Source organism: Bombina bombina, chromosome 6 (genome assembly GCF_027579735.1).
Source record: "Bombina bombina isolate aBomBom1 chromosome 6, aBomBom1.pri, whole genome shotgun sequence".
NCBI lineage: Eukaryota > Metazoa > Chordata > Amphibia > Anura > Bombinatoridae > Bombina > Bombina bombina.
In genome coordinates this window covers 408,503,040-408,516,811 of record NC_069504.1, presented here as the reverse complement: position 1 = coordinate 408,516,811, position 13,772 = coordinate 408,503,040, and the positions used below count along the sequence as shown (strand labels likewise).

At 35.5% G+C, this 13,772-nt stretch overlaps 1 protein-coding gene across 1 annotated transcript in view; it reads right to left on the bottom strand.

The window, feature by feature from the left end:
- JAKMIP2 (janus kinase and microtubule interacting protein 2) overlaps window positions 1-13,448 on the bottom strand; it is a 218,287-nt gene extending 204,839 nt beyond the window's left edge. The window contains 1 exon segment of the mRNA XM_053719844.1: window positions 13,358-13,448. The gene's annotated coding sequence lies outside the window, so the exon portion shown is untranslated.
- Between the last annotated feature and the right edge of the window lie 324 nt (window positions 13,449-13,772).

Here is a 13,772-nt window from a genome sequence, read left to right as displayed (position 1 = left end):
GTGGTACATTATCTGGGCAATAGCCACAGTTGATTTATTGTAACTACCAACTCTTGTGTATACATTACACCATCAACTTATTTTCACATATTAAGACTGTCAGTACCGGTAGCCTATCGGTTAATTAATACTGGTCTCCGTGACATAGCAGCAACTGAGTTTTTAATTGTGTGTTTTCACCCATTTTAATTTATGTACCAATAAAGAATATTTTTATTTCTTAACAATTCATCTCAACATTCTTCACCATTGAAGGGATGAGTGCTGTTGTATGTATCCTGTCCAGCTTCATGTTGGAATTGTAAATAAATGCAAAGCCATATATGTCTGCTATTTATGAACAAAGGATCCCAGAGAAGCTTTTACAACCATTTGTGTCATGATTGCACAAGCTGTTTGTAAATCATTTCAGTGAGAAACTTAAAGATTGTGAAAAAGTTAACGATATGTTTTATTTGATCACATTTGGCAGTAAAATGGTGGCATGAAATATACCAAAATGGGCCTAGATCAATACTTGTGTTGTCTACTAAAAAAAAATATAGTTTTGATTGGTAAATAAAAAAAAATGAGGCTCTATTTCTGTTTAAATGTAGTGATGGCAAAAATGCTAAAAATGCTCTGGTCTTTTAATCTGAAATGCCCGGTCCTTAAGGGGTTAAGAATGGAAACTTAGAAACACCATGATTATCGTCGGCATACAATATAATTTCACCCTTCTTCTAAAATTTCCACCCCCGGCTCTCTATAACTGTCGACAACTCCATCATTACCCCTACCCCGCATGCCTGATATCTTGGGGTCACTCCTCACATTCAGGCCTTGGCTAAATCCTGCCACTTCCACCTTAAAAAATCTCTAAAAATAGACATTTCCTTACACAAGACACAACTAAGATTTTAATCCACTCTCTCATCCTTTCCCGCCTTGATTACCTCAACTCCATTCTCTCTGGTCACCCTAGCTTCCGTCTAGCTCCTTTACAATAAATAATGAATGCCTCTGCCAGGCTCACGTTCCCTACACGTCCCTCTTCATCTGCTGCACCACTCTGCCAATCCCTTCACTGGCTTCCTCTTGCCTCTGGAATTAAACACAACATTCTGATTTTGACATACAAAGCCCGCAACTACACTGCTCCCCTCTATATCTAAGACCTTGTCTCCAGATACTCTTCCTCTCGTCCCCATCACTCTGCTCACAACCTCCTACTCTCCTCCTCTCTTGTTACCTCCTCACATTCCCGTTTACAGGACTTCTCTAGACTGGCTCCCATCTTCTGGAACTCTCTGCCTCGCTCCACAAGACTCTCCCCTAGTTTTGAAAGCTTCAAGCACTCCCTAAAGACTCTTCTGTTCAGGGATGAATACAACCTACACTAACCTTTCCTAATACCAGTTCCTCTCCTCCATTGCTATCCGCCATGAACTCCCTTAGAATGTAAGCCTAAGAGCCCAACTGCTTGCAGATCACCTTCACAAGAGCTGACTACAAAAGTACGACTCTAGGCAGGACCCTCTACCCATTTGATCCCTATAATTGCTACCTTGTATACCGCCTATGTTTATAGCGCTGCATAATCTGTTAGTGCTCTACAAATACCCGATAATAATAATAATAACACCTCTGTTAAAAGTTTTTTAATTTAAATACTTTGAATTATTTTTTTTAACAAATATTGTTTAATATGACGTTTGATGGTTAAATGTTTGTATAACCCATCTTATATAATTTTATAACCCATCTTATATAATTTTCATTGACCTTTAAAAATAAATAAAAAAAAGGGATAATGAGCATAACCTGCCACTATTTGGGTCTATTGTTTGAAAACAAAAAGTTTGTAAGCCATAGGGGGATATTTATCAAAGCGTCAACTGTAAATACGCTGGAATTCCACGTCGCAATTGTCACAAGATTGATCCGCCGTAGTTATCAAAGCGTCAACATCTGCAAATGTTGAAATTTGTGACGTAACATACGATCCCACAATCTCAATCCGACGCAGATCGATGCGAGTTGAAAACCCGTGGAATTCAAGCGGAATCGTTTAATTCGCCCTCCTATTCAACACTATTTGAAGCTCTCACAAAGTTATTGAAAATTCTACAGTTACGCTTGCGTCTTTTTTTCTGGTTTTCAATCTGCCACCCTTCAGGTCGCGGATGCCATAGAACTCAATGGGAGTCTGAAAACACAGAAAGCTTATGTTCGAAGAGAATGAAGTATAATAAATAATACAAGTAAATTAGAAACTTTATTAAAATTGTATACCCTTTCTAAATCAAACAATATTATTGCTCCACATTTGGTTAGGGATACAAATGAATACATTACTACTTATGGATTATGCTACAACTTTGTCTCTCATTACAAAGCAATATTATTTCTACATATTTGGTGCAAAGTTTTGCCCCAAACTTGTTGCATTAATAGATATAGAGATAAAAATGAAATAAATACACAACACAATATAGCTAACTTCCTTTTTAGCTGTTGGAAAAATCTATGTGCACCATGTTTAAGCCATGTAATACAAGTCCTACTCTCCACTTTGCACCATATTTGACTCAACACTTTTCGCACCAATTTTGACGCAAACTCTTAAATAACCCACACACTAGTGAATTTTTCCACCACTTTTGATTGGAATATGCATAATCACATGATTTATGACATCAGCCAATCTGATTCAAATACACATTAAAATCTATCACTAACTAATCAAATTGCTCGATACTTGTGTCATTGATCACTCATCAGAACTTGTAAGTGCCATTTGTTACATTGTGTATTATACGTTGAAAGTATGTATATGTGAAATTAGTATTAAAGATAAACATTGATGCTTAGATTTTAAAATTCTAATTTATATTTGATTCAATAAAATCTTAAGCTGATAGCTCAAAGGGATAGCCCACCTAACTTTAAACTGTCATGATTCAGATACAGCAGAAATTAAAATTACCTCTTTACCGGCAAGCAATTTTCAGTGTATTTCTTCCTTCTCTTGAATTTCTTTTTCAGTAAGAAAAGTTATCTTATATGCCAGCCCATTTTATAACACCTGTGAAGGGGTGTTTTTTAAAAATAGATTGCTATCAGGAGGCGTTAGACAGGTGCAGAGAGAAACCTGGCCCAGCTCTTAAAGGGACAGGAAACCCCAAAATATTATTTTATGATTTGGATAGAACATACAATTTTAAACAACTTTCCATTTTACTTCTATTATCAAATTTGCTTCATTCTCTTGTTATCCTTTGATGGAGGAACAGCATTGCACTACTGGCAGCTAGCTGAACACATCTATTTATCCAATCACAAGAGACAAATGTGTGCAGGCACCAATTAGCAGCTAGCTCCCACTAGTGCAACTTAAATTTTTACTTTCCTATCCCTTTAAAATATCCATTGATTGCAAATAAATACATATGATACTCTGATTACATGTTATATTCGCAATTATTCCTGCTCAGACTAATAATAAATTTACAATATATACATATAGTGGTATAAATAAACACAGAGATATGGCAGACAACATTGTTTAGAACAAAAAAAGGAACTTAGGGACATGTAAATATGTTTGCAAAAGATTTCTGACATAACACACACACACATATATATATATATATATATATATATATATATATATATATATATATATATATATATATAAAAATATATATATATATACAGTATATATATATATATATATATATGTCTGTGTATATACGTACTAAAATATGTATGTACAATATTAAAAAGAATTAGAATAATTCACTATCCACTTTGCATCAAATATGTCGCTACTTGCTATATTCGCAATTAGTCCTGCTCAGAAAAAAATACATTTACACTATATACAATAATATGCTAAAGAGAAATGTGCTTGTTCGTAGACAGTAATGAAATTATATAAATAATGTTGGGAAAAAACAGAATAGCCGCGACATCGTAGAATGTTAGTTAACACCAGTCCGATGCTCTTCGCACCATACTTGACGCGTGTGTTTTTGACGGCTTTTTTTATAAATAAGGAGATCCTATTCAGATCCACGGCCGCGATGGTTGGCGAGCATATTGAAGCCCTCGAATACAACATAGTTGACGCTTTGATAAATATGCCCCATAGAATCTTCAAAGTTTTTTCTTTTAAATTAGAAGATCATATGCTTACTAGTGACACAAAAAAATAGTATACTTTAATAGGTAAAAATATTTTAATTTATTACTGTCTTGACATGCTTGTGACACTAACTGACACTATCATTATTAACAAACTTTATTTATATATTTTTCTGCAGTACTGTGCAATTGTAGCAAGCACACACATTAAGTAAAAAATACAATTAATTTAATATAAATTTTAAAAAAATTATAAAACAAAGTTTAGGTTAAGGTTCTAAATGTGTGAAGGCCAAGGGGTTGATCACAATGTGAAGACCAAGGGGTTGATCCCAATGTGAAGGCCAAGTGGTTGATCACAATATGAAGGTCAAGGGGTTGATCACAATGTGAAGACCATGGGGCATATTTATCAAGCTCCGAATGGAGCTTGATGCCCCGTGTTTCTGGCGAGCCTGTAGGCTCGCTAGAAACAGCAGTTATGAAGCAGCGGTCACAAAGACCTCTCCTCCATAACCTGTCCGCCTGCTCTGAGCAGGCGGACAGACATCGACGGAAATCAACCCGATCGAGTACGATCGGGTTGATTGACACCCCCTGCTGGTGGCCGATTGGCAGTGAGTCTGCAGGGGGTGGCGTTGCACCAGCAGCTCTTGTGAGCTGCCGGTGCAATGCTGAATACGGCAAGCGTATTGCTCGCCGTATTCAGCGAGGTTTGGCGGACCTGATTCGCACTGTCGGATCAGGTCCGCCAGACCTTGATAAATAGGGGCCCATGGGTTTGATCACAATGTGAAGACCAAGGGGTTGAAAACAATGTGAAGACCAAGGGGTTAATCACAATCTATCAGCTGAGCGGAGTCCTTCTTTGGCTTTTTTATTTTTAGCTAAAAAGGCCACTTTTCATTAAACCTGATTCCCGCACCTATTGTGTGTTCGGCTCCTTAATAAAAGCCTTAGTTATCTTACTATTGGGCAAAAAAGTTCTCGGTGATCTCAATTAAAGAGAAATTTCAAAACATTTTCGAGACAATTTCGACTTTTTTAAATTCAACGCCACAAGGCACTTGATAAACCCCCTGAATGGCCTTTGGACATCTTTGCTAGTATTCAACAACAAGCTAAAAAAATGTCTGTTATCTTCAACAAGTGTAAGACATTCTGAAATGGCAACAGGTTACATAGAAGAGGTGGATTAACATAAACGGTATTGATTCATTAAAGCTCTATTCGTCACTATTGTAAAGGCCATCTGCAGTGGACAGGGCACACATTTACATATGATTTAAGTTCATTTACATATGTATATGGTTGAATACCAGATATCCCGTACAGCTAAGGAAAATTCAGATCAGGACCTCAGCATTTACAAATAGTGTGAAGTAATCTCTTTCTGTCAATGTCTGATTCACAGTCACACTCGCACTGTCGTGATTGTCACTAACAGTACTGGCGTCTTCATTACCAGGCTTTGAAACAGGATCACACAATTGTAAGCTGTCGTTCCTCAGCCTAGGAACTTATTGCAATTTGATTCCATCCTCACCACTGCTAAACCATCTGAATGACGTTTCTATCATGGCATGATGGGCATACTATGCATGGTTGCTTAATACATATATTGTCACTTTAAATATTTAAAAGTATTTTTTTTTTTTTACAATATTGTTGTTTATTTTTTTTAAAAGCACCTCTTCTGGTTTGACGTGATCTGAAAACTAGAACAAAACTACAGGTTTCTATTTGAAGGACTTAAGATATATTTTTATACTGTTTTATATATATATATATATATATATATATATATATATAGATATATATATATATATATAGATATATATTTAAACAGTATATATACATTTTTGACTTTAATATCTCTTTAAGCTCCTGAAATACGTTGAAGTACTTGTTAGCAGATATCTTCCTGCAAGCATGTATCAATACACAACCTCAGATGTTCAAGGGGATAAGCCATTATAATAAACTACTTTACAGTCATATCATTTCTACTTTCACAGGACAATGACATGGAATATGATGCTGTTGAAAGAGGATTCTAAGGCAAGAAATACACGCTCAGATTTGTTAGAAAATGTATGTTTTGCATTAATGAACCTAGGTTACTATGGTCTAGATTAAAAGTGGAGAGCAAAAAACCACTAATGTTGGTTAACAGCGTCCTAGCACAGTCAATAGCACTTCTATTGTGCGTTTATTCCTAAGTTATTTTTTATCGCTCAAGTGATAGTCTAGGGCAATGAGGACCAAATATTATAATTTTAGATGCTTTAAGGAACGCATATAAATTTATAGCTATTAAACACAGTTTTCTAAAAATGTCCAGTTACACGACCAGATTTAGGTAATGTTGCTGGGTACCCTCTGCTTGCTGTTCTTCCCTCTAGAGGGCTCTTTCAAGGTGTTGCCACCCTAAAGCACAAATTTTGAGGGGGGTTTTTATGGGGTGCTAAAAGCTTCAGCCATGTTAAGATGCTTTGGTTAAAATTAGGGTTGCACCAATACCATTTTTTTATGACTGAGTACAAGTACCGATACTTGTTTTCAAATACTCGCCGATACCAATTACCGATACTTTTTTCTTTATGTCATGTGACAGTTTACCAAGCACAATACAGACTAATTATTTAAGATTCCTTCTTTATAATTATAAAGGACTGTAATTCAAAAGACATTATGAAATAATAAAAAAGTTCACTGAGCATGTTTATAAATAAAATATATTACAATAAAATATTACATTTAAAGGGGTGATACAATTGGGTTGTAGGGCTGTTATATAACATCAATCTGACATTTGTATGGAGGTTCGACTCTAAGTTGAACACTCTCTTTTACTTTCCACACTACTGCATGGTGCAGAAAGATATTTTTGGACCTTGCACTGCAACTGTGCTCCACTTGTAATCTAGCCCTGCGTATTTAGCCCCCACAAAGGGGTCGAACTTGTAGGTAAAGTCCCTATTTAGGAGAACAACTTCCCCTCCTGATTGGCTCCCTTTTCATGTTTTGGGACCTCACCTATGTGTTTAACCACTTTATGGAGGGTAACTGTATAGTAACCTAGAATCATCAGTGAGAAAATGAAAGGCTCTAATGATTACTTCATGTAATTTTTGCCTTACAATTTCCCTTTAAAAAAGGTAGAAAACAGTTAAGTTTAAGAACTCATTTAATGTCTTATAGTTTATGTCAATTAAAGCATTTACAACACAGAACGTGTTGATATCAGCTTCTTAAAATGTTTTATACAAAAACTGTGTCCTCTCCCTGTTCTTAAGTCCAACCATTAAAATAAAGCAAGACATAGGTACAAAATACCACTATATACAGTGTGATACAATTTGACTCTCTTGCGTAAGGACAAGCCATCTTCTAAGAGCAAATACCTTCATCCATCCTTGCTCCTTAAATCCTCCTTTTTCAAGAACTTCCAAAATGAAACAGTAAATGTCAGTCCACATAAAGCCCTAATGATAAAAACAATATCTTCAAAAGATATGCTATTTTCTTCTTGGTTCATGAGAAAGAGAGAGACCAGAAATATAACAAGGCGCTAGCAACACACTTGCAAGATTATCCGATTGGTTCTGCTTCCTGTCCCTCACAGACACACGGACCAATCAAATAAGGCAATAATAGCCGAGGGCAGATACGCTCCAGAGCGCTCTGTTCTAATCAGAGCCTCGGGCGCCGCAACCGCCTCTGTTTTTTTTGCATTATCTGATTGGTCTGTGTGTCCGTGAGGAACAGGAAGCACAACCAATCGGATAATGTTGCAAGTGTGTCGCTAGTGACTAGTGAAATATATGGAATCATTAGCATGTGATTAGGGACAAATGGGCACCTGTTAATGATGGAACACATATCACTAGAACTCAGAATGTTGACAGTGACAACTCTACATCTGAAAATAATACAACTAACTTCAGTAATATGTGTCTCTCTTCTGCCACATGTAAGTTTGGGAGATATGTATACAGCAAAGAAAACAATAATATGACACCAATTTGTGTAACTTTATTGTAATGATGTAAATAAAACAAACCAAGAATAATTACTATGCACAAAAGATTTAGAATACACAAGATGTAAATCCAAGGCTAACTAAAAATAAAGATTGATAGCCAAATGAATCACAATCATTACAATGAATAATTAATTATAATAATTAATCAAAATGAGCAGATAGAAAGCCAGGAACATCCAAACATATATACCTGAAGTAGGTAAAATAGCTTTCATTTATATAATGGTAAATTAAGCCCTATACACATTAACCAGACATAAATATACATACAAAAAATGCTAATATATTATATTTCATACATTGGTAAATTTGTAGAAACTAAAAATAAAAAAAAAACAATAGAAGATGAGCTCATAATCGCAACAGTTAGGTATTTTATCCCATTTATAGTTTTTGATGTCATAGGTTAAAAATACAATCAACATGTGAAAAATACAAAAATAAAGAAAGCGCACACGCTACTCTAAGTACAGAAAATTTATTACAGGTCAAAAACACGCAAGATTAAAAACACTCACAATGTATTAAAAGTTGAAAACACATAATGAAGCGCACTGGAGTAAGGTCAGTGAAACAACTTCCCCCTCCTAGTACCTCTGTGTCCAGTTCAAACGGTCTGCGTCCGTCCACTGCCTTCTAGTTTCTGACGTTCCTTGGATTACTCTTAGGGGCCTATCTATCAAGCTCTGAATGGAGCTTGATGCCCTGTGTTTCTGGCGAGCCTGCAGGCTCACCAGAAACAGCAGTTATGAAGCAGCGGTCACAAAGACCACTGCTCCATAACCTGTCCGCCTGCTCTGAGCAAGCAGACAGACATCGCCGGAATTCAACCCGATCGAGTACGATTGGGTTGATTGACACTTCCCTGCTGGCGGCCCATTGGCCGCGAGTCTGCAGGGGGCTGCAATGCTGAATACGGAGAGCGTATTGCTCTCCGTATTCAGCGAGGTCTGGTGGACCTGATCCGCACTGTCGGATCAGGTCCGCCAGACTTTGTTAAATAGAGGCCTTAGGGTAAAGTCCCGTATTGAATCCAGTTTCGGTGTGAAAGGATGGAGCAAAACACTTGTGCCCCGGCAAGGAAGTGACGCTACAGTGGCTGATAGCTACCAAATTTCCTCTACATGTTTCGTCTGATCCCACCCAGACTTTGTTATCATAGCTTCCATACTTCCTCACATCTGTATCACTTTCCTCTTTATTCAAATATTACGCACCATACATCACTGACATCCAAAAATATTCAATTTGCTTTCATCTTTCACATACATTTCTCTGACTTTTTTAGGTCCATCTGAGAAAGTCAACTATAGTTCCTGTAGCCAAATTTCACCTCACCTATATACTGTATATTTTTACATTAAAAATGCATCTCAGTACTGTGTAGAAACTCTTTACATGGACTTCCTTGTGGTCTGCACCTTAATATGTTTCTTCTATTTAGCTGTTTTTCCACATATAAACACAAGTGCTTCAGAACAGTTAAAGGGATACCGAACCCAATTTGTTTTATTTCATGATTCACATAGAGCATGCAATTTTAAGCAATTTTCTAAGTTACTCCTATTATTCTTCGTTCTCTTGATATCTTTATTTGAACAAGCAGCAATGTAAGCATAGGAGTCGGACCATTTTTGGTTCAGCACCCAGTGTCCAACACATAAAAAATAGTAATGTTTGTTGTTTTTAATAACGAATTTCCTAATTAGGTTATAACCAGTGACCAAACTGTAACATCGTCATTCTCTATGAATATAATATACTAAAGAGCTATATCAATAAAAGTTATTTAACTAATATAGTATTTAGTATCTTAGAAAATGCTAATAAATAAGAATATGACATTTACAAGGTCAAGCCATAATAAGAGTCCAGCACGGTAGCAACAGCATTCACATTACACGTGTATGATAATCCATTTTGAAGTATATAGACTTTTACAATGAAATGTGAAGTTAAATTAGAATATTGTATTCTTTATTTTGTCTCTGTTGTGTGTTATGATAATTATATTTTTTTGTAATGGAAGCTGATACAAAAAAATACCTAAATAAAAAAAATAAAAAAAGGCTTAATATGGAAATCAGTTTAAATAAATCTAGTAGTTATTAGTGTTATATAAGACTGAAAATGATAAAGTAATCACTAATGTACTCAACTTTTGTGAAATGCACTGGAAGACTACAGCTAAGTAAAATCTGGAACTCGACAATACAATAAAGAACACATTGAAACATTATTTTAATAAGATGTAATCATCTATATCAGTTGATTCATGATAAATCTCAAAACAATAATATTTGTACAGTATAATATTTGTATTATATACAGTACTTGCCATGATTTTGCTACTAATAACAACTGCCCAGTAACTCACCACTAAAAAAGTACATTAAAGGGACAGGAAAACCCAAACATTTCTTTCATGATTTGGATAGAACACAGTCACACAATTTTAAAGAACTTTCAAATGTTCTACTGTTATCAAATTTTATTAATTTTACTGTTATCCTTTGCTGAAGGAAGGAACAGCATTGCACTTCTGGCAGCTAGATGAACACATCTAGTTAGCCAATCACAAAGAGACAAATGTGTGCAGGCACCAATCAGCAGCTAGCTCCCACTAGTTTAGGATATGTGCATATTATGTTTCAACAAAGGATACCAAGAGAATGAAGCACATTTGAAAATATAAAGTGAATTTATAAATATCTTAAAATTACATGCTCTCTCTGAATCACACAAGTTTAATTTTGACTTTAATATCCCTTTAAAGCACAACTTCAGTTAGTATAAAGACTAATAAATATTCATGATTCAGAGAGAATATGCCATTTGAAGACATTTAAATTAAATTCTATTATCAAATGTACTTTGTTCTCTTGTTAACCTTTGTTGAAAAGCATATGTATATATCATCAGCAGCAATGCGCTACTGAGAGCAGGCTGCTGACTGCTGACTACAAGCATATGCCATTGGCTCAACAGATGATTGCTTTGTTCTATATGACAAGCCCATACATACTTACAGGGACTTTTATTTCAAGATGAAAATATTTCTGACCACTTATGTAGCAATGTATTTTAGCTCAGAGATGTCCATGGGTCTGTATAGATGCGTATGAATATTAAAATACATGGTGCAATATCAGAAACAATATGATATACGCCAAGAGAATCAGCGTAATAGAATATCATCAGTATTCTGCTAAATATGATATGATACACATGACAACTTATATCTAAAAGGTCTTAATCATAGAAGACAATGCTTTTCAATAAATGACTAAGCTTACAGCGTACATCAAACTACAGCACAAGGTAATACTAGCACACAGCATCACAGTCAAGTCAAAATTAAGATAGGACATGCAATTTTAAACAACTTTTGAATTTACTTTTACCATCAAATTTATGTTGTTCTCTTGGTAATCTTTGTTAAAAGCTAAACCAAGGTAGGCTCATATTCTAATTTCTAAGCCCTTGAAGGCGGCCTCTTACCTCAGTGCATTTTGACAGTTTTTCATAGCTAAACAGCGCTAGTTCATGTGTGCCAAATAGATAACATTGTGCCCCTTCCCGTGGAGTTATTTATGAGTCAGCACTGATAGGCTAAAATGCAAGCATGCCAAAAGAACTGAAATAAGGGGGCAGTCTTCAGAGGCTTAGATACAAGGTAATCACAGAGGTGACAAGTATATTAATATAACCATATTGGTTATGCAAAACTGGGGAATGGGTAATAAAGGGAATATCTATCTTTTTAAACAATAAAAATGAATTCTTGAGTATACTGTCCATTTAATAATGTTATGATCTTGCCACAAACAGTTAATATATTATGCTACCATTACAGCAGGTGTAGAAAACAAAATCTGAGAAATGGAAATGACAATGACAATGGAAATGATAATATATTAGGACATCATGAAACTGATTACTGAACAATCCAGAGAGGATTATAAAATGATTTTACGGAATATGCAGGCACCGGCACTCGCCAACAGAATATGATTGATTTCGCTGCTGCTAGAAAGCAAACCCTGCATTGCATAGGCCTCTAGCAAACAGACACATGATACTGTATTGAGAAAAAGGGAAATGGTGCAGCGCTTAGAGGAAATCAAACACATGAATGTCACCCTTCTCAGGATCAGGTGGTAGAGAAATACCAAATGGGATAAAGCAAATAACAGCACCGGAATGCAGGCTTAATCCTTATGCTACAGACAAAAGGTGCACTGAATACATCTAAAGGCCAAATGATCAGCTAGGAAGGGAACAGTCCCATATAAAATAGTAATAATCTATAACAATATGTATTTATTTCTCAGTATTTAAAATGCAGTGTATGTAATTACACATTTATAGGGAAGAATTATGACAACTGTTAAGAACATGTGACTTGTGTAAAAATATGGTGCACACATGACACAATAACAGCATATTGCCAATCACAGAACTAAAAAATATAAAAACACTTGCAGACCTACATAACAATAATAATTACAGGAAACACAGGACACAGCAAAGTCAAAATTACTAACCAACTTTTGTGTTAAAGAGATCTTACAACAATAGGTTAGTTGTCTTAATTGTAATATTTCTTGAAGTCTTCATAAATTAAAATACATACACATACTGCTTTCTATAAAAGGCTGCATTAAGCAGTGTCATATTTTCCTTATAAGATATTAAAATACATCTTTTTTTTTCTATGCTGTCATTTTTATATTGGAAGTGTAGTCAATTCATCTTTGATGCATTCAATCAACAACAATACTTTCCTTTAAAAATCATGTTGCATGTGATTTATGCAGAATTTAGCATTATGTCCCCAAGGGGGGAGCAGGATCAGATGAAAATAAATATGGGCCCAACCCAATGCTAACATCAGACAGTAACAATGTATAACATTCAAACAGCAACAGTACACTGTAAAACACTATATATATATATTAAATAATAGATGTCAAACAAAATAATATATAATGAAAACCGTCTAAAATATACACTGCATAGAATGCTTACTAACCTGCTAATAAGGCAGCTTCTCCACCCCTACACCATAATGAGATAATTACACTGATTTTTTTTTTTCTCTTCACAATAATGATGGAAGAGCAGGATAATTGAATATTAAATCCAAAGGGCAAGGTAAATAAGATACTGCTAGCTCACCATGTTGAAGTCTGACAGAGATGAAAGCTGAGCAATGTGAATCCTGAATCCATTTTGCTCCTGCCGCTGTATAAGCCACACATCAGCAGCTGTTCTTGTGCTGGTGCTGAGGATGGCAGGCAAAGGGGAGAAAGGCAGCTGCCCCTCCCTCCTCCTTCTAGGGAGGCAGACAGAGAAATGAGCTCATGGAGCCTGGAACTGCAATCTCCCTCCCTTAGTTCCTATGGAAACTAGACTGCCATCAGAAAGGAGAATTGCTGTATAGGTGATCGTTTCTACTACAGAAATCTCCCTTTATTCTGAGTACTGAGTCAGGATGTGCAGATTTCCTACTCTCTAGCACGAGGTTCTTTATTATTTCATTACTTTTTAAGTATATTATAGAACAAAAATATAAGGCATATTTCATGACCTT